Source organism: Hydra viridissima, unplaced genomic scaffold (genome assembly GCF_058129835.1).
Source record: "Hydra viridissima isolate aposymbiotic clone 2 unplaced genomic scaffold, HvirCarnegie_v1 scaffold_4, whole genome shotgun sequence".
Taxonomy (NCBI): domain Eukaryota; kingdom Metazoa; phylum Cnidaria; class Hydrozoa; order Anthoathecata; family Hydridae; genus Hydra; species Hydra viridissima.
The window spans coordinates 20,118,520-20,137,238 of record NW_028324303.1 but is presented as its reverse complement, the minus strand read 5'-3'; the positions used below and the strand labels follow the sequence as shown (position 1 = coordinate 20,137,238).

Below are 18,719 nucleotides of genomic sequence, written 5' to 3'. Positions count from 1 at the left end.
GCGACCCCTAAAAATTTTTTTTATTCAAAAATTTTTTAAATTTAGTATTAATTTATTACATAGAACACATTTAGCAGCTGTGCTCAGACATTTTTAAAAAAAGTTGTTTTTTGGACATGTCTAATATATATATATATTTATAAATGCGTGTGTGTATATATATGTGTATACATAAATATATGTATGTATATATATACATATATATATATATATATATATATATATATATATATATATATATATATATATATATATATATATATATATATATATATATATATATATAAATTAGCAAAAATACTTATCTAATTTTTTCTTTGACAGCTTGTTTTACCATCAGTAGGTTCATCAGGAAGTCTGATGAACCTAGTGATGGTGAAAGATAAGTTTATAAATATATAAGGTTAATATATAACAATTTAACTAATGATTAATTTGTTAACCTTCCTGATTACTTATTGATGGTGAAACAAGTTGTGGAAGAAAAAATTAGATAAGTGTTTTTACTAATTTATTACTGCTCTGCTCTTTAAGACCATTGAGCACTCTATTTATAGAATACACTAACATAGCTTTTATATATATATATATATATATATATATATATATATATACATATATATATATATATATATATATACACAGGGTGTCTGCCAATATTATAAGTTGGATTTCCCTAGCTTTTCTCTGATATTTACCTATTTCTCGTTTAGAAAAATGCCCTTCAACTGCAAAAATATAAACAATAATAAAACCCACATGAAATATATCAAGAGAAGTTCATAAAACTATCTGCCAAATAAACTTTTAGATTACGTGAACTATATACAACTTATTTAAGTTATATAAGTTTGATAAAGACTCATCTTTCCTGATTTTTCTAAAATTTAACCTAATTTCTCTGATAATCCTCTGATTTTTTTGAAGATATCCGAATCCCCTGGCATTTCCCTGATTTCGCAAACATCCTGTATATATTTATATGCAGATCTTGTGTATAAAGACCACTTAGCAACATTGCAACATAACATAACAAGAATTTAATTTGATCTAAACTTATTAGTCACAACAACAAGGCTAAATAAAATTGACAAAGTATGTATGATGAATTTAGCAATTAGTATGTAACATAACCATGTTTTGTTACATATGCTATATTATTATTAACAATAACATAAGTTATTTTTAACATATTTATCTTAACTAAAACTACTTGATTACTCACAAACTTAATCAAGTTATGATCAAGGTTTTGTGTTTAAATAATCGCTATTAATAAATGTTTAAATAATCGCTATTATTTAAAAAATTGTAGAATTTTATAAGAAACTTCAAATATTTAAAGAAACACCACCAAAAATTTATGCACCCGAAAAACGCAGATAGTCCAAAAATGTATCTGGCAAAAATGCAGATAGTCCAATTTTGTTTTACGCGGAGATTGCAGATATGCCAATTTTGTTTTTGGCGGAGATTGCAGATATGCCAAATTTGTTTTCCGCGGAGATTGCAGATAGTCCGATTTTGCGCGGAGCCATCGATATATAAAAGAAACATTTGCGGAAAATAACTTTGTTATTTTAACTAGATATCTAGTTAGATATAATAACTAAATTTTTTTCTCTAAATGTTTATTTTATGTAAACACCACGGTAATTTTATTATATATTTTTTGAACTGGAAGTTTGAATACCGGAAAATAAACATCTTATTGGAAAAAAGTAGTTATTCTACCGGAAAAATAATTATTATTGGAAAAAATAAATTTACCGGGAAGATATAAATTTAACACTAAGACTTTATGGCGCTACTGCAGTTTCTCCCCCCCTTTTTTTTATTTTTGATTATGATAGAGAATTTTATGCTGATTCAGAAAAATATAAAAACATGGACCTGAAAATCAACGGAAAGTGCTCTAATTCGAAGTCAAAGTTGTAAAAAATCCCACTAAAAACCCTAATATTCGCCATTTTGAGAATATCAAGATAATGATTTTTTAGCTGACAAAAGCAATAAATTTATAGCATGGTTTTTACGTTAAAAAAAGTCGTTAAAGTATGTTTATCTTGCGCAATTTTTTGTGGCAATGAAAATAGCCGTTTTTTGATTTATTAGAGAATAAACTATATTGCAAGTAATGTACTTTTGTAATGAATTTTAAAAAAGTATTCAACAGTTTTGTTTCCTAAAAGAAGAACTTTTGAAACTAAGTTCATAGTTGTTTTATCACATGTAAAATTTAGAAATAGTAACCTTCAAACCGTTTTTTTAATAAAAAAAACCAGCGTACAATACGATGATAATTATTCATCAATTTGTCTACATTCTCACATTCTACGTGCAACCTTTATTTAAAATCTTCCATTAATTTCATTTCGTTATAACACTTTCGTTATAATACTTTAAAATATTAATACAAAGGCTGATGGAAACCAGGTCTTTTTATTGCGCAATGTAACGGTAATTAACTTTCGTTAAAAATGAAAGCGTTTTGAAAAAAAATGGCGAATATTAGGGTTTTTAGTGGGATTTTTTACAACTTTGACTTCGAATTAGAGCACTTTCCGTTGATTTTCAGGTCCATGTTTTTATATTTTTCTGAATCAGCATAAAATTCTCTATCATAATCAAAAATAAAAAAAGGGGGGGGGGGAGAAACTGCAGTAGCGCCGACTTTATTGACAGCCATAACATATTGACAAACCATAAAACGCATGCTCTTTATGGCAAGCGAAAGTTAGTTTATTTTTTTACTTGATTTAATTAATTGTGACTTTAAAAGATGTATGTATGTATGTATGTATGGGTAATCCTTCAGTTAAGCGGCGTAAAATAAATACATCCTTTCGCTTTTTTGTTGTTGTTACAAATACGTCTGAATAAATCACTCTCGTCCGTAGATAAAAAAATGAATAGTAAAACATAACAAGAAATAAAAACACCACACTATTTTGCAAGTAAATTTATTATGTGTATTGCTGTCTTACCGTGAGAGAATGACAAAAAAAACTGCATTTAGAGAAGATTTTGACGATATATACAAGAAATAAATGCTGAAAACAGTGAATCGTTTTTATATCTTTGGCGCATGACCAAATCAAAACAATTTATTCTTAAGACTTGTTTTAGTTTATTAAAAGCAATCAAAAACTAGATACTTTATTGGAAAATGAAATTAAAACAAAATAATGAATAATTTATTATCTTTGATTCTTAAGAAATTTGTAAAGCTTGTAAAGTTTAAATAGAAAAGTTATAATAATTTGCAGTTTTAAAGTTTCTTTAATTAAAGTTAATTATGCTATGTAATTATTAAAGTTTTCTTTCTTTTGTTTTAATTAAAACAAAAACAATCTCCTCCGTAAGTGCTGAAAAAGTGAAAGGATGTATTTATTTTACGCCGCTTAACTGAAGGATTACCTATGTATGTATGTATGTATGTATGTATGTATGTATGCATGTATGTATGTATGTATGTATGTATGTATGTATGTATGTATGTATGTATGTATGTATGTATGAATGTATGTATGTATGTATGTATGTATGTATGTATGTATGTATGTATGTATGTATGTATGTATGTATGTATGTATGTATGTATGTATGAATGTATGTATGTATGTATGTATGTATGTATGTATGTATGTATGTATGTATGTATGTATGCATGTATATTTAAATTAGTAAAAAATATTTATCTGAATTTTTTTTATTAATTCATTACTGTACTGTTTTTAAGGTTATTTGTATGTGTAAATTCAACAAGAGTGCTAAATGAATAAAATCAGAGTAATATATTTTATTTAATGTGATAAATTTAAAATAAAACTACATAATGTTTACTACTTAAAGTTTCATGCTTATTGCAATCATCAGGTAAAAAATACATTATTTGAGCTTTTTGTGAATAAATGTTTGTGGTTTGCACATCTTTATTTCCATTCTTCTTCAGATACCCCAATATACACTTTGTTAGATGTATTAACAGTTTCATCATGCTTTACAGATCTTGTCTCTGTTGTTTCCATGATCTTGTCCCACTTTCTTGTTTCCATGTTAATTTTTTTGGATAGGCACACAGTGGGATAAACATGAATATTCAAAAATGGATCGATATCACAATCTATAACTTTTTCAACAGCTATTAACATTATTCTTTAGATGTCTTACATTAACAATTGGGGAGCCCAAAATCAAGAAATCAATAATCTAATTAATGATGCTCTGCGAAATGATTCTGATGACAATGTACAATTTGTTAACAATGAAGTTGAATCTCTTTGTTCTGAGTCAGCTAACAGTAGTAATTGATCATTATTTATTAATATTAATAAATATCATTATTATTGTATTAGGGTGAGTGATCCTAATACAAAAATAATGATAAAATAATAACCAGTTGGTACAGTTAAGGGATCTAAGTTTGTGAATGACTTTGTAAATAAGAGGGTAGACTTTAGAATACATATTAAAATATATAAGAATTTTGTTACGTGATATTAATGTTGTTTTGTTAAGTTATTCGTCATCCTAATAAAAAAATAATTCAATACATCCCTCAAATCTTATCAAATCAACATCACAACAACCATAAAAACTGTGCAACATAATAACAAACACAAAAATTTGTCAAAGCGTATTAATGGTAGAGTAACTTTCAAGTTTATAAAGTTTTATTTGTCTATGCTATTGTAGTTCATGGTGTTAATTTTGTTAACAATTTCTTTTATGCAGACTAAAATGGCTATTTATGAGTTATTTCAAAGTACGTTTTGAATTTTTGAAAAAAATTTTTTTTACCTTGCATCAGCAGAAACATTTTTAAAAAGTCAGAAGTTCTCACTGGTTATGAAATATTTGGAGACCTGAGTGTGCTACTGACATGCATATTTGATAGTTAAGAATATTTATTTATCAATATATTAATTCCAAAAACAATATCTTTTGTTTTCAGAATCAACTTCAGAGTCTGATACAGAGAATGAATACACACTTCATTTGAGAACCAGAAATCAGAGACAGACCATTACTGTTATTAAAGAAGATATTGGGTAAACCATGAGAATTGATGTAAGTTTCCTTGCATATTTGATAATTAAGAATATTTATTTATCAATATATTTTGATGATGATATGGATACAACCAATAAAATGACTGCAATATCCCCCATACATCGATGGCGAGCTGGACATGTCATATTGGGAAATAGGCTTCCTCCACAACAAAGAACTCAAATATATATACTCTTAAAATTATTTTTTCATCATTTTAAAATTTTTTCTTTCTTTTTATAGTCTGATGTCGCACAAAGTTATGGCTTGTTTTAATATGAAAGAGACTAAACGCAAAAAAAATGGATAAACAAAGTTTTGAAAAGTTAAAAGTTTACAAGCTTATCATTGGGCGTGTCCAGAAAGATACTGATGCAAAATAGAAAGTTGTTTTTTGTAATGAATGCTTTTACGCCAGAAAATATGTGCTATTTTTTAATTGTATTTATTATGTTTAGGTATGTGTGCAAAATTTTTAAACTATTCAACTATTTTATTATTTTACATCATTGTAAAGAGCTTTAAATCAGTATTACGATGGTGAAAATTTCATAAAAAACTAATGATTCTACTAAAAGTTATGCCCATTTAAGTGACAAAAATTCATAATAAGGAATGCTGAAGAAAACTGCAACCAACTTAAAAAATTAGCGTTCGGCTTACGGTGGTTTTATAATAGAACTTCATTGTTTATCTTTTTGCGCATTACTTTGCCTCGGTAATATTTTTATTCAACTAATAACAGAATATGGTTTTTTTGTGTGTGTATTCAAATCATGTTTTGAATACTTTAAAAAAATCACCAATATTTTAAATAAAGTTTCATTTTTCTAAAAAAACAACTTTTTAATGAATAAAAAAAGTAAAATATACAAAATGCTCATAATCGTGAATCCCCCCCCCCCCCAACCTCTACAAGAGAAGAATATTTGGTACCTTTACTGCGTGCAAAAATAGAATATGAGCGTGTCATTATTTTTTAATGAAATTTGGCAGGTACATAGAAAATAGGTATAGAAAATTGATCCAAAAGTTAGAAAAAAAACCCATCATTCCTTCAATGTCAATTCACTTCCAGAACAGGAATGAAGTTTTCAATAGCAATGAAATCATTAAAAACGTTAGTAACAGCAAAAAAAAAACAACTTGCAATAAACTTAGAACACTCTACTTGTAAAATATTATCTAAGTCAATATAAAATTCTAAAAAAAAGACGAGAAAAATCCATCCTTACGACACCTACCTCGAGCACGCGGTGAAAAAATGGTCACAGATTTTATCTTTAAAATCGGTGCCGTAAATCGCAGATACGCACGTACCTATTATGTTGGTTTAACATCGCTCTACCACTTAATGACATCGTCTTTACATCAGTAATCTGACGTCGTTCCGACGTTGGTTTAACATCGCTCGACGTTGAATGACATCGGAATTCTGACATCACCCGATGTCTTTTTTTCGACGTCGCCCAACCTTTCCATTTCCAACGTAAATCCGACATCGATCCGACGTCAGCTCCGACGTCGATCCGACGTTGTTCCGACGTCGCTTTGCCCACTGGGTTACAGCAAGCTGATGAGTTGTACGTAAATTAATGTGTTTTTAAGTGGAACGTAACATTTATTATTCGTATCATGTTTAAATTTCCAAAACTTTTTTTTTTTTATTAACTTGTATCGAAGAACAGTTTCTTACTCAATTTTTTTACTTATTCAATATTTTTTTACTTTTCTTATACTAATACTATGTTAATGAATGACAACCTAAATAAGGGAGAAATAGTGTGTAACTAATTTCAGATAATTCATATTGTAAAATCAAAAGGAGCTCATAAAAGGTTGGATGACATGCGAAGGTTTTATACAAACTCTGAACAACTGTGAAAGATTTCCTAGAAAACGCTCTGATTTACCCATGATTGATCTGCCAACTTACAAACAGCTAATTCAATACGGTTACAAGATTGAGAAAGAGTTAATGGATATAAAATTGACTCTGTATCAATTGTGACAAAAAACAGTAGTTACTTGCAAAAGCTTTGGTATAGAGTTCATCCGAACCTCCCTCTGATAAAAGACGAACCATTGAAAAACTAAATGTCCAGAAAACTTCAAAAAGTGTTATCCGCTGAGCGGATTCAATCTAAAAACCATAAATTCAGTAGAAGCTGGCTTGAAAAGAAAATGGAAACATTTGATCTATCTGCTTGTCGGTGCGATCTACCAATTATTGAAGATTGTAAAGATAGGAACAAATTTTTTAATGTTAAGTGCAAGTGATTTTATAAAGATGGAAATCCTAGGTTTACAGAACCCTATGTAAAAAATATTTTGTATATTTGATGTAATAGTAAAATAATAAACAATTCGACGAGTTGGATGTCGGAAAAGTGAGTGCACAATGAAATACATAGTTTGTCTCTGTGAGAAAAGTAGAAAGGTAATTCATGCAATTTTTTTTTTACAAGTATTATTAGGCATTTAAAGTTACACTTCATAAAAATGGGAGGTTTGGGAAAGAAAATAGCGTCAATTGCTCATCTCTAATCATTTGACAGTGACTTCATATTTCATTTGCTGTCACTTTAAATTAAAATGCTTTTAATATTCAAGTTACTTATTTTAGGTCCCTGTTCTGGAAAGAGAAAATTTAAAGGACCTAATATCCAAGTTAGGGCCGAAAGGAAGTTGGCAGTTAAGTAATGTGGACCAAGCAGAGGCAATATCTGTTTTTAACATTTCCTCAAATGAGGAAATTACATCAAGCTATTCATCAAACTGGTTACCAACTTTCTCTTTGACCTGCTAAACATTTCTCAATCGGTAGAAAGAGCTGTAAAACTCACATCTGAAGCCTCTAAAATGGTTTATGGAAGAGTGAAGAAAGACTTTTATTCTGGCTATAAACCAGAGTAGAACTAACAACAAAAGACATGTGACTAAATCAGAATATTCTATACGTTCTTCAGAGTAATTTTGCAAACCTTTATGTTACAAATGTAAATATTGAAATTGATGAACATTTCTGTATAACTTTAAAATTAACAAGTGTGAGTTCAAAGTACTCTTTTAGGGTAAAACATTATTCAACAGCTGTACTAAAAACACCCAGCTTGGTGTTTCTTTCATGATGAGGACTATAAAAAGGTTTTTGTATTCTAGTAAGGAATGTTAAAAACAGCTACAAATAAAGATGTGATTTGGAAGAAAACATGTTTTTAACCAAAAAACTTTTTTACTCCCTGCGTTTGGTAAAAAGCTCTAACTACTTTTAAACGCCACCAATTTCAAAGAGCTTTCTGTGAATAATCGAAACTTGAAAATCTTTTTATACATAAGGATTATGCAAAACATTTAATTTTTCTAAATATTTAGGAAAACGCACAAATAGTTGAAATTTTCAAGTGATTTCCCAAAATTATCATAACTCCAAATTGTCTAAATTTTTCGGAACTATGCGTATTATTATGTCTCACATAAATCCCAAAATGACCCAGTGTGCCCAGAAAAAAAAAGTATGTTTAGACCGTGGCTTAATGGTAATTGATTTTAATCGTTATTAATTTTATTGGTAATTCACTTTAATGGTAATTAATTTTAATTATAATTAGTGTACAAAAAACTTATTTCAAAGGTTTAGCATTAAAATTTGTAACATATTGCTTCACGATGCTTACTTTAAATAAATTGTCACGGTAAATATGAATGATTATTACAGTTACATTGAGCTATATAAATTTTTTAATATAATATTTTCTATATTAATATAGGATAAGTGCAATTTCACGGCGGAAAATGAAACAGTAATCAAATTTTATTCTCTTTTTTGTTAACATTTAGCAGATGAGGATTGATGTAGACACATGAAATTTTACTTAAAATATTCCACTAAAACTAAAATTAATTTATTTAAGTCATAATGTTTTCGAAAGGTAAGGCTTTTTATATTGTCGCATGATTAAAAATGTATTATTGTAAAATGCTATTTTAATATGAATTTATTTGCATAATCCAAATTAATTTACTTTGAGAAAGGAACTGTTATGTGCAATTAATCGTGGTCAAATATTTTACTTTTGTATATAAAAAAATTTAAGAAAAAAGCGATAGAAATTTTACAATTTTCATGTAACAAAAAGTTAAACTAAACATCGAAAAGTTACATTTATTCAAAAATTTTTTAAAACAATTTTTTTAAAATAAATATATGTGCGAACATATTAAATCTTATGTTATTGCAATTAAAGTTTTGAATAAAGATTTTTATTCTTAGAGCACATTTTAACTTTGAATTTGTGTAACGTAAGTTAACGCAACTTGAGTTTACCAAATTTATTGATGATGATGTAACGCAACATGAGTTTACCAAATTTATTGATGATGATGTAACGCAACTTGAGTTTACCAAATTTATTGATGATGATGCAACGCAACATGAGTTTACCAAATTTATTGATGATGATGTAACGCAACTTGAGTTTATCAAATTTATTGATGATGATGTAACGCAACACGAGTTTACCAAATTTATTGATGATGATGTAACGCAACATGAGCTCACCAAATTTCTGACACTGTTAAAGTTTTTGTTGTTTACAAAATGAAATCTTGCGTTTTTCATTGAAACTCTCAAGGGGTTTGAAATAATTTAAATATTGATTTTTGAAAGTAGCTCTTGTTCTTCTATAAAAAAAACTGTTATTGATTTGATAACTCTCATAAAGGTTGATGAAAAATCACTTAGAAAGAGAGCCACTAGTTATTTAGAATTGCGTTTGTTAACTACTTTTAATGAATGAAGTTTGTAATTCTTTCGTTACGTACTCTAAAAAATCTCACTCTAAAATAATAGATATAAAATATCTACAGTAAAAATCACTCGGTAACGTAAGTGATGTAACATAAGTTAAATCAAGAATATATTCTTGTGACTATGATAAATGCATAGTATCATGGTAACTTGTTTATTATCCTTAGCCGGTCACCTTTGATGTTTTTTTTTTTTTTTTTGTAAATATTTTAGAATTCACATCTTGTGAAAACTTCCGCATTACCGATTCGCAGAAATCCGACCTAAAAGTTGAAACAATTTTTCACTTTGTTTTCTAGGTAACCTAAGTTGAATGCCATTTTCGGTAGTAAGTTCGCCCTTTATTATTTAGACTCAAAACTTTTTAGTTTATTCTATTCTTCAGACTAATAGCTTTCATACAAAATAGTTAAAAACTTAATTTACATTTTAAATAAGCAAATATATGATAAAGTTGCTCCACGTGTAACGTAAGTTAAAAATGGAACTGTCCATATATATACAATAGAAAATTTTATCAAATGTAAATATATCTATAGAAAAATTCTAAATTTTATCAAATATAGAAAATATGTATATAGAAAATTTTATCAAATATTATCTGGGGTTGGCTGGGGATGAGTCTGAGGGATAGGTAGCTTACATGGCCAACCATATCATCAGGTCATGATTTAGAGTTTGATGCGCTGGGACTCCTGATTGACACGACGCCATGCATCAGAAAGTTGTTGGAAAAGTATGTTGAGGAGGAAGGGCGCAAAGTTTCGATAGCCGAACTGGAAAAGGAAGACGTTGGGCTTGCCGATTTCTATAGTGAGGGTAGTGACCCGACACGAAATAATGTTTAAGAGACCGTCTACCTGAGGAGCGAGGCTGCAGCAATACTTGATAAAAATGATATCGTGGAGTTGCAAGTAAGATCCAGGGAAAAAATCATAGACCGGCTGGAAAAGTTTGTAAAAGAATGATCTGGCTGGCACCTAAATTGCTGCAAACCCTTTACCGCCTTTCCTTAGGAGGAGCTACTTGAAGACATCTACCTGCATCCCCAGGCGCTCTGTTATCAAAGTAAATAATCTAGATAACAGTTGTTTCAAGAGGGCCATCCTTTCGATGTCTATATGTCTTCTCGAGAGAAGGCGTTCTGGAGGCGCATCACAAGGGTTTCCTAGGCATTGGGGAAAACACCCTGAGGAATGTGATGCCAGAGGCCAGCAAATATATGCTAAAACTTGTCATCAAGAAAAAGGAAAAGTTCGTGCGCTTGGTTCTCTATGCCAACTTTTAGTGCCTCAACACACCAATGAAAGGTTCCCCAGCCAACCCAGAAAAGAGTTCCACCCATCTCTTATCAAAACAGTTCCCATGTAGCTATTGGTATGTGAGGGTGCAGAGCGATGGGTTTCTGTTGATGACTTTGAGTGGGTCCAGCCAGAGCTGACCGATGTCTTAAGGACAGCTGATGGCGCGCTAGAAGGCTATGTCCTCGAAACAGACATTAACCCAGAGCATTGTCACCCTCTTGCCCCCGAAGCTCTTGTGGTCTCAGAAAATTGGCTCAGCAAATATCAGAAAAATCCTGTTGAGAAACGCTAATGTGAGTATAAGGACTGTACCAAGGTCGCACCGAACCTCAGGAGTAAGTAGAGGTACGTCATACGCTACCTCAACCTCAAGCTTTATAATTCGCTTTGATGGTGGTGATAAAAATAAATAGGTCTGTAAAATTCAAGCAGGAGCCTTGGATTGCTCTCTATATAGAGATGAACACGGAAGTAAGGAGAGAAGCTAACACTAAGTTTAAAGAAGCACACTCAAAGTTAAAAGAAGATACCCAAGTGTCTGAAAAATCTAGTATAGAGTCTGAAATAGCCGGCTTAAAGTTCCAAAAGGATACCCTCAATTAATGATCAACAGTGTGTTCGGGAAACCTATGGAGAACCACAGGAAAAGACATATATGTAAATCTCGTTTGCACAAGTGAAATGGATCGTTTGTGAACCGGCTCTTAGCCGAATCTACCTACCTATTGCACAGAATACTTGATGACAATCTGGTGGCCATTCGCAGTACAAAAAATAGTCTGAAGCTAAACAGGCCAATCTATGTTGGACAAGCTGTTCTTGACTTGTCAAAAAGCCTGATTTATGACTTTAGTACAACAAGATCAAGACCAGGCATGGCTTGAAGCCACAGCTTCTGTATACGGACACGGACAGCACGCTTATTATGGATCATGATAATGCCAACCTAGATGACCCAAGAACGTCACTTACATGGGTTGATAGCGTACACATTGAAGTACCCTATAATGCAAACTTTGAAATTTGCCCACCGAAAATAATTTAGTTTGAGTGTTCAAGTTGAATGAAATCTTGACTTCATAGCGCGCCAATAAAAACATCTGTAGAGTGAGAACCACTCTATTTAATTCAAGAAAAATTGATATAAATGTAGCCTATAGTCACACCAACCTCTGGATAAAATTTCAGTGGTACTGGTTAACCGGTTAAGAATTTATGGCAATTTTTGTCTAAATTCTGTTAGTTTTTTGCTACTCACACTTCAAAAGGTTACCAATTACTGTGATATTTGGTCTCAACTTTCAAATTAATTGTTACATGAGTGTTCTACTAAACAATACCAACAATTTTTGTTATAATTGTTCAATTGCTACATGTATCGTTTTCATTCTATAGACCAAAATATTGATTTGCTATTTTAAAGCGTGCTTTGACTTGGTTTATGCATAGAGTGAAAATCTCAGCCTTTCCTAATGTATAAACTACTGCAAAAATGCAAGAAAATGTGCAAAACAAGGTCAAAGGATTACCAGTTGGTAAAACAAACAAAATATTGGTCTCTGTTAACAAATTTTTATTGACTATTGAAACCTTAAACACATTTACTTTTAGAATAAACTAAAAAATTACTATTAAAACCCTATTTTCTATATTATATTACCATTAAATACAGTTACGGAAAAAAGTATCCGGACAAACTATTTTTAGGTATAATTCTATATTAAATGAAGAAAACCTCATACTGTTATATATATTTTTGTAGCTCTCGACAAGCTCTATCTAAATGTACCATCAAACATTTATTACACTAAGTAGATGTCTCTTTTGGTAAGAAAAACTAAAATGACTGTGGAAAAAAGTATCCGGACAGTTACTTTCTGCTAATTTTTGGTCAAGATTTTCAATAAAGTTAATGGCATAATATCTTGTAAGTATCCTAGTAGCTTAGGATAATATAAGTAAAAAATGATAAAAACCATAACTTCTATATCTATAACATTTAGAACCCATTGATAGCCGTTACCATGGTAAAAAGTAAAGAATTGACAGAAGTTGCTAGGAAAGAGATTGAAGTGCTTTCAAAAGAAGGCAAAACGGTTCGAGATATAGCTCAACAGCTTTGTATGCCCAAATCAACTGTTCAAGAAAACTCTGGGGAGAATTAAAAAGCATGGAGTACGCAAAAGTTTGCCAAGATCTGGACGAAAACGAAAAACAATTCCAAAGATTGATCGAAAAATCCTTACTTTGGTTGAGAATTCCGTAAAACCAAATGCAACAGATATTGCGAATCAACTCAGAGAACTCGAGTTAGTCAATATAAGTCCTCGAACTGTTAAAAATAGGCTGCATGAGTATGATTTACATGGTAGAGCACTTTCCAAAAAACCGTTACTTACCAAACGACATATTGCAAAGAGGTTTGCGTTTGCAAAGAAGTATCAAAACTGGACCGTTTATGATTGGAAAAAGGTATTATGGTCAGACGAAACAAAAATATCCATTAATGGTTCAGATGGTAGACGTTGGACATGGAGAAGACCAGGTGAGTTAATGCAACAAAAGCATGTTAAACAGACAATAAAGCATGACAAGTATGTCATGGCCTGGGGATGCTTCAGTTGGAATGGTGTGGGGCGTATTCATGTTATAGAGGATACATTGACTTCCCCTAAGTATGTTAGAATACTTTCAAATCATATGCTACCATCTGCTCGAGAGTTATTCGATGGAGAATTCTTATTCCAGCAAGATGGTGACTCAAAACATACGGCAAAATATACCAAAGCCTGGCTCCAAAAATATCGAGGTGTTAGATTGGCCAGCACAAAGTCCAGACTTGAATCCTATAGAAAACCTATGGAAAGTAGTCAAGGAAGAAATTTGTAAGCTCATATTGACGAAAAAAGACGATATCGAGGAAGCACTCAGAAAATGCTGGAATTCTATAGATATAACGAGGTGTAAGAGTCTGGTTGAGTCAATGCCTAAGAGAATTGACGACGTATTAACTAATAAAGGAGGATGGACTAAATATTAAAAAAATAAATTACAAAAAAAAAAAAAATTTTTTTTGTCCGGATACTTTTTTCCACAGACATTTTAGTTTTTCTTACCAAAAGAGACATCTACCTAGTATAGTAAATGTTTGATGGTACACTTAGATAGAGCTTGTCGAGAGCTACAAAAATATATATAACAGTATGAGGTTTCCTTCATTTAACATAGAATTATGCCTAAAAGTAGTTTGTCCGGATACTTTTTTCCGTAACTGTAGCATCTGATTATAACTTAACACTAGTTTTTTTTGATTTTCTCTCCAAAAAATTTAGTAATAAATAGCTAAATTTACTCTTTTAGCACAAATACTTTACAATAATATTTTAAATGTGATATTAAAATTCATAAATTTTAAATTAACAGCATTTAAGGATTAAGTTGGTTAAAATGTTCATTACAAACAGTAAGCTATGATTTTCGGCTCCTTATCTCTAATAACTCAAATCATGCTAGCAGTTCTTTTAAGATACTTACTGTTTAGATCAGTTATGCAGCACAAAAATCTTTCTTTGTACTTTGGATGGTTATTTTTTCAATTTGATAAAATTGTTGATGAGTAGTTTTGACAGTTTGTTCACTATAGGGTCGCAGGGGGATCCTTTGTGACTGATGAAATCTTTGATGTTGTAGAAGACGGTGTGAATTTTTGGTCTCATACTTGCACCAGTTATCATTTAGTAACACCATTTGAAATTTTTATTTTTTTTTACCGATGTCCGGCTGTAGAATGAGTCCAAAGCAAGCCTTTGAAAACTAATTTGAAACTTTTGAATGCTTCAATTATGTGAAAGATAATGGGAATCAAGTTTATATCAGCAAGTTGTTGCAGCATATCCACATTTTTAAGAAGCTTTCTTCATTTTTTTCCATCAAACTTGAATTTGGAGGGTAGCTGGTCACTTAACACCTTCTATCCAAGCAGTTTTAAGGATTTTGAAAAGACGGTTGACAACTCCCTAAGAGAAAATGCAATCCCATTGGTGGGATGATTTCCAAAATTAGAACATTTTCAAGACATAATAAATCATTGCAGTGAGGAAAAACCTGAACTCTACTAGAATTTCCTCTTCTATTGGTAATTTTTTAGTCACTACAAGTAAAGAAATCACTAAAGGGTTGACCTGCTCTTAGGAAACACGTGTAAAAATTCGGCTCAGCCATCTTGCTAAGCCGAATTTTTAATCCGTTTTAATCCAAAATTTGAAGCAGTTTTTTTAATCCGCTGTTTGACAGGCCCGTATTTAATTGTAGATTTACAAGAGCTAGAGTGGTAAACTTTGGAGTGCTTGATGGTGGCTGGGCACTACTTTGATCTGAAACCAAAACATGGATGTTTTATGTTTATAATAAACTTTGTTTAGAAAAATTTGGCTAAAACTTTTAAATTATTTGTTTGTAAAGAAATTAAAAACTTGTCAAAAATATACTTCCTGAAATCTATTTAGTCTCATTTCTTAATGTCAAGGCTTTCTTTCAATTTGTGTATGTAAAAATTATTTAATTATAAATATTTACCGGGGGTAATGGTATGTGGATGCCCGCCGGATTCTTAACAAGTAAAATAGTCCCCTCCGAGGATAATCTTTTACTGGAAATAGCTTGAGATGCAGTTTGTTCGGCTGCTTTTACACCTTTTTCTGTTAAAGATTGAAGGTTTTCTCTAAGAGTATTGCTGGGGCAAACCTTTTCATAATAGGCTGAGGCATGTGCTGCAACGCAGAGTTGGTTCTTTCTGAAGTGGTTCTGTTGGTTTGCTCTTAAAGAGAATGTTTTTCTCGCAGCTTTGAACGATTAATTTGGCAGATTAGGCAATAACACGTCGTTTCAAATCTAATTTGCATTGACTTCAATCAAACAAAGGGGGGAGTGCAACTTCTTTGTCCTCTTGTTTCCTACGCAAAGTAGTTCTGCGCGATTTCAATTAACTTAGTCAATATAAAGAATAATTGGTTTCGTCACGGTTTTTCTGTTTTAGGAGAAATAAATATTTTTTATGTAAGTGATAAGAAATAAATATTTTTTGGATGAGTGTAAGGGAAACCTCATCAAAGAGTTCGTTGAGACTGAGACCCAAAATGTACTCGGTTCTCGAACCCAAAAATAGTATTAAAACGGCGAAGGGGGTCAGCAAGACTGTGGTTAAAAATGAGCCGCGCCATGTGATCTATAAACAGTGTCTGAAAGATCAGAAAGCAATGAGGCATACGCCAGTCTTAATCTGGAGTCAGGGCCACCAAATTGGTGACTACGAGCAAGTAAAGTCAACACCAAAAGATGAAAGTAGTCGGACGGTGTCAGGACCCTGGCCTACGATCTCTACGTGTGTGTTGTATGATCCTATCTAGTGGCAACTCAGTTCCATCCGGAACTATTGTATAGCTCTTCATGGACGAAGTGTCTGGTAGGTTCATCAGTAAAGCTAGAAAGGGCAGGCTGCCACTTCTGTCTCATCACTGAATTAGTAGTGTGCGTAATCATAGACCTAATAAGGTCGGTAGAGCAACAGTGTCCTCCATCCAGCTCGCCCGGTGCGTACAGGTAACCCACGAGAGAGCCAGAAGATATTATACCCACTTCAAGACCGACAGCTCTCCTAGCTGGTTGTGACGCCGTCTGAGAGATTTTTACAGTCTAGGTGGCGTCTTTGGGCTTAACACCTAACAATTGGTTGGTTCGTTTTTGAGGGCGACTAACACTGATGGCAGTGACCTCAACCACTTGGTTAACTTTTCTGAAAAGCCGTGCGCCGCAAATATTACCTTCTTTAATACTGTGCGCCGCAAATATTACCTTCTTTAATACTGCGCGCCGAACAGCCGAACAGCAAGAGTGCGGTTGAAACAGCCGACTATTCCTTGCTCGCAATAGTTTCCGGCAGCAGCTATCTGCACCTTTACAACGAGCTTCTAGAGGATCTTGGTAGTAGTTCCCAGAAAATCGCGGCCGGGATCTACCTGAAGCAGATGCGGCCAAGTCAGCTGACCACGCTTATATATGCAAACGAGAGCATCTGCGACTTCCAACACGGTCTTGCTGGTGAGTGGATCCGCTTCTTTGTAACAGATTGCCACATCGACAACCACGCTATCATGTGGCAAGTATAGGAAGTTCGCTTGGTGGACTGCATTAGGTTTGCTCTCGCCAGCCATATGCCTAAGTATGTTGTGAGGGGCTGGCAACTAAATCTACATTTTGGCAGTTCTCAACATACTATCTGCAGCTGATGCGACTTAAAGATTATCAGATTTCATCGTGTCGCCTTTCCTTACAAAGGAGTAGAGAATTTTTCTATTCCAGAAAGTCTCTCGATTGGTATGTGTTGAAGGAGTGTCTGACCGAAACTCTGAGTGTCTGACCAAAACTCTGAGTGTCTGACCGAAACTCTGAGTGTCTAACCGAAACTCTGATATGTCCAGAAGTGTTTCATCCAATGCTGGACGTAAGTTTCTCAGAGTTTCGGTTAGGCGCTTGTATGGACTTGACATTCTGTTAGAAGTTCGTGAAGCCATGATATAAACTCAAGAGATATTTTCAGGAGGCTATAAGATCTTTTGGCTCTCTCGTGCGTTATCTCAAGGCAGCATACAATCAATTATATGCGTAGTGGAAGTCAGCCGTAACTACACGCCCAAGACAGATTAATGCAGTCTTTGGACTAGAAGGAGAGTCAGGCAATTATGTAGACCTCGCTACCGCAATCCTGGCCTACAGAAACATTCCTAGTGTCAATGCTGATGCAAACGTAGTATAAGCACTCCCAGAGCCTGTGTTCACCTATGTTATGCCAGACGAGATCACCCTTATCCGTCACTATGCACTCGTCTCATCCTCCCTAGGAGTTTGTGGACACAGGCTCTAAGTCAGCCGATGATTGTCTGACTTGAAGGGGTGAAAAATACTCAAAAATAGAGGTTTACCACATCAGTCGCAAAGATTTGTAGCCTGTCGGGAAAAGCTTTGGATTAGCTGGTTGATGCGTTTTTGTTTTGTATTTAATGTTTCGCGCCAGACGAGTAGTATAATCCTATGACACCACCGGCGAATGCGGCTGCAGCGATGTATCCGTATCTTCTCATCATCGCTTAGCATATAATAATGTGACAATTCGTACTTTTAGGATGATAATTTCTTCGACGGTTTCCTCACTTTTGGCTCTCATCATCTCGCGGTAGAGACGGCTTGCCATCACATAGTCGTCAAGTTGTGACTGGGAAGCATCCTCGGCTGCAAGGCGAGCGTTGATTATATTCAGGTTCTCGGCGCGTTGTTGGGAGTACTCTTGCTGCGCCTTAATAAGAACCTCCTTGGCTTTGTTATGGCGCTCTATCTCATCCTTTGTCTTGTTTACAGAATTTTTGTGCTGCGAATTGAAAACAGCCGCACTCGCGATGGCATTGAATATGGCCATCCAAATAGCAGCTGTGATTCTGTATGCTGTCTCTCGTCAATTTTTCAATTGCCGAGAGCGAGGCTGTCATGAATCCATTTCT

The 18,719-nt window shown here is 32.8% G+C and overlaps 1 long non-coding RNA gene across 3 annotated transcripts in view; it reads left to right on the top strand.

Moving 5' to 3' along the window:
- The window catches only part of LOC149890428 (uncharacterized), a 32,399-nt gene extending 26,905 nt beyond the window's left edge, over window positions 1–5,494 (top strand). Inside the window, exons 1-3 of one of the 3 annotated variants that reach the window (XR_016452194.1) lie at window positions 2,673–2,736; window positions 4,958–5,073; window positions 5,299–5,494. This is a non-coding gene — a long non-coding RNA (uncharacterized LOC149890428). Of the gene's footprint in view, window positions 1–2,672; window positions 2,737–3,595; window positions 4,307–4,957; window positions 5,074–5,298 lie in introns of those variants that run through there. The other 2 variants (XR_016452193.1, XR_016452195.1) reach the window with 2 other exon arrangements.
- The last annotated feature ends 13,225 nt before the right edge of the window (window positions 5,495–18,719 follow it).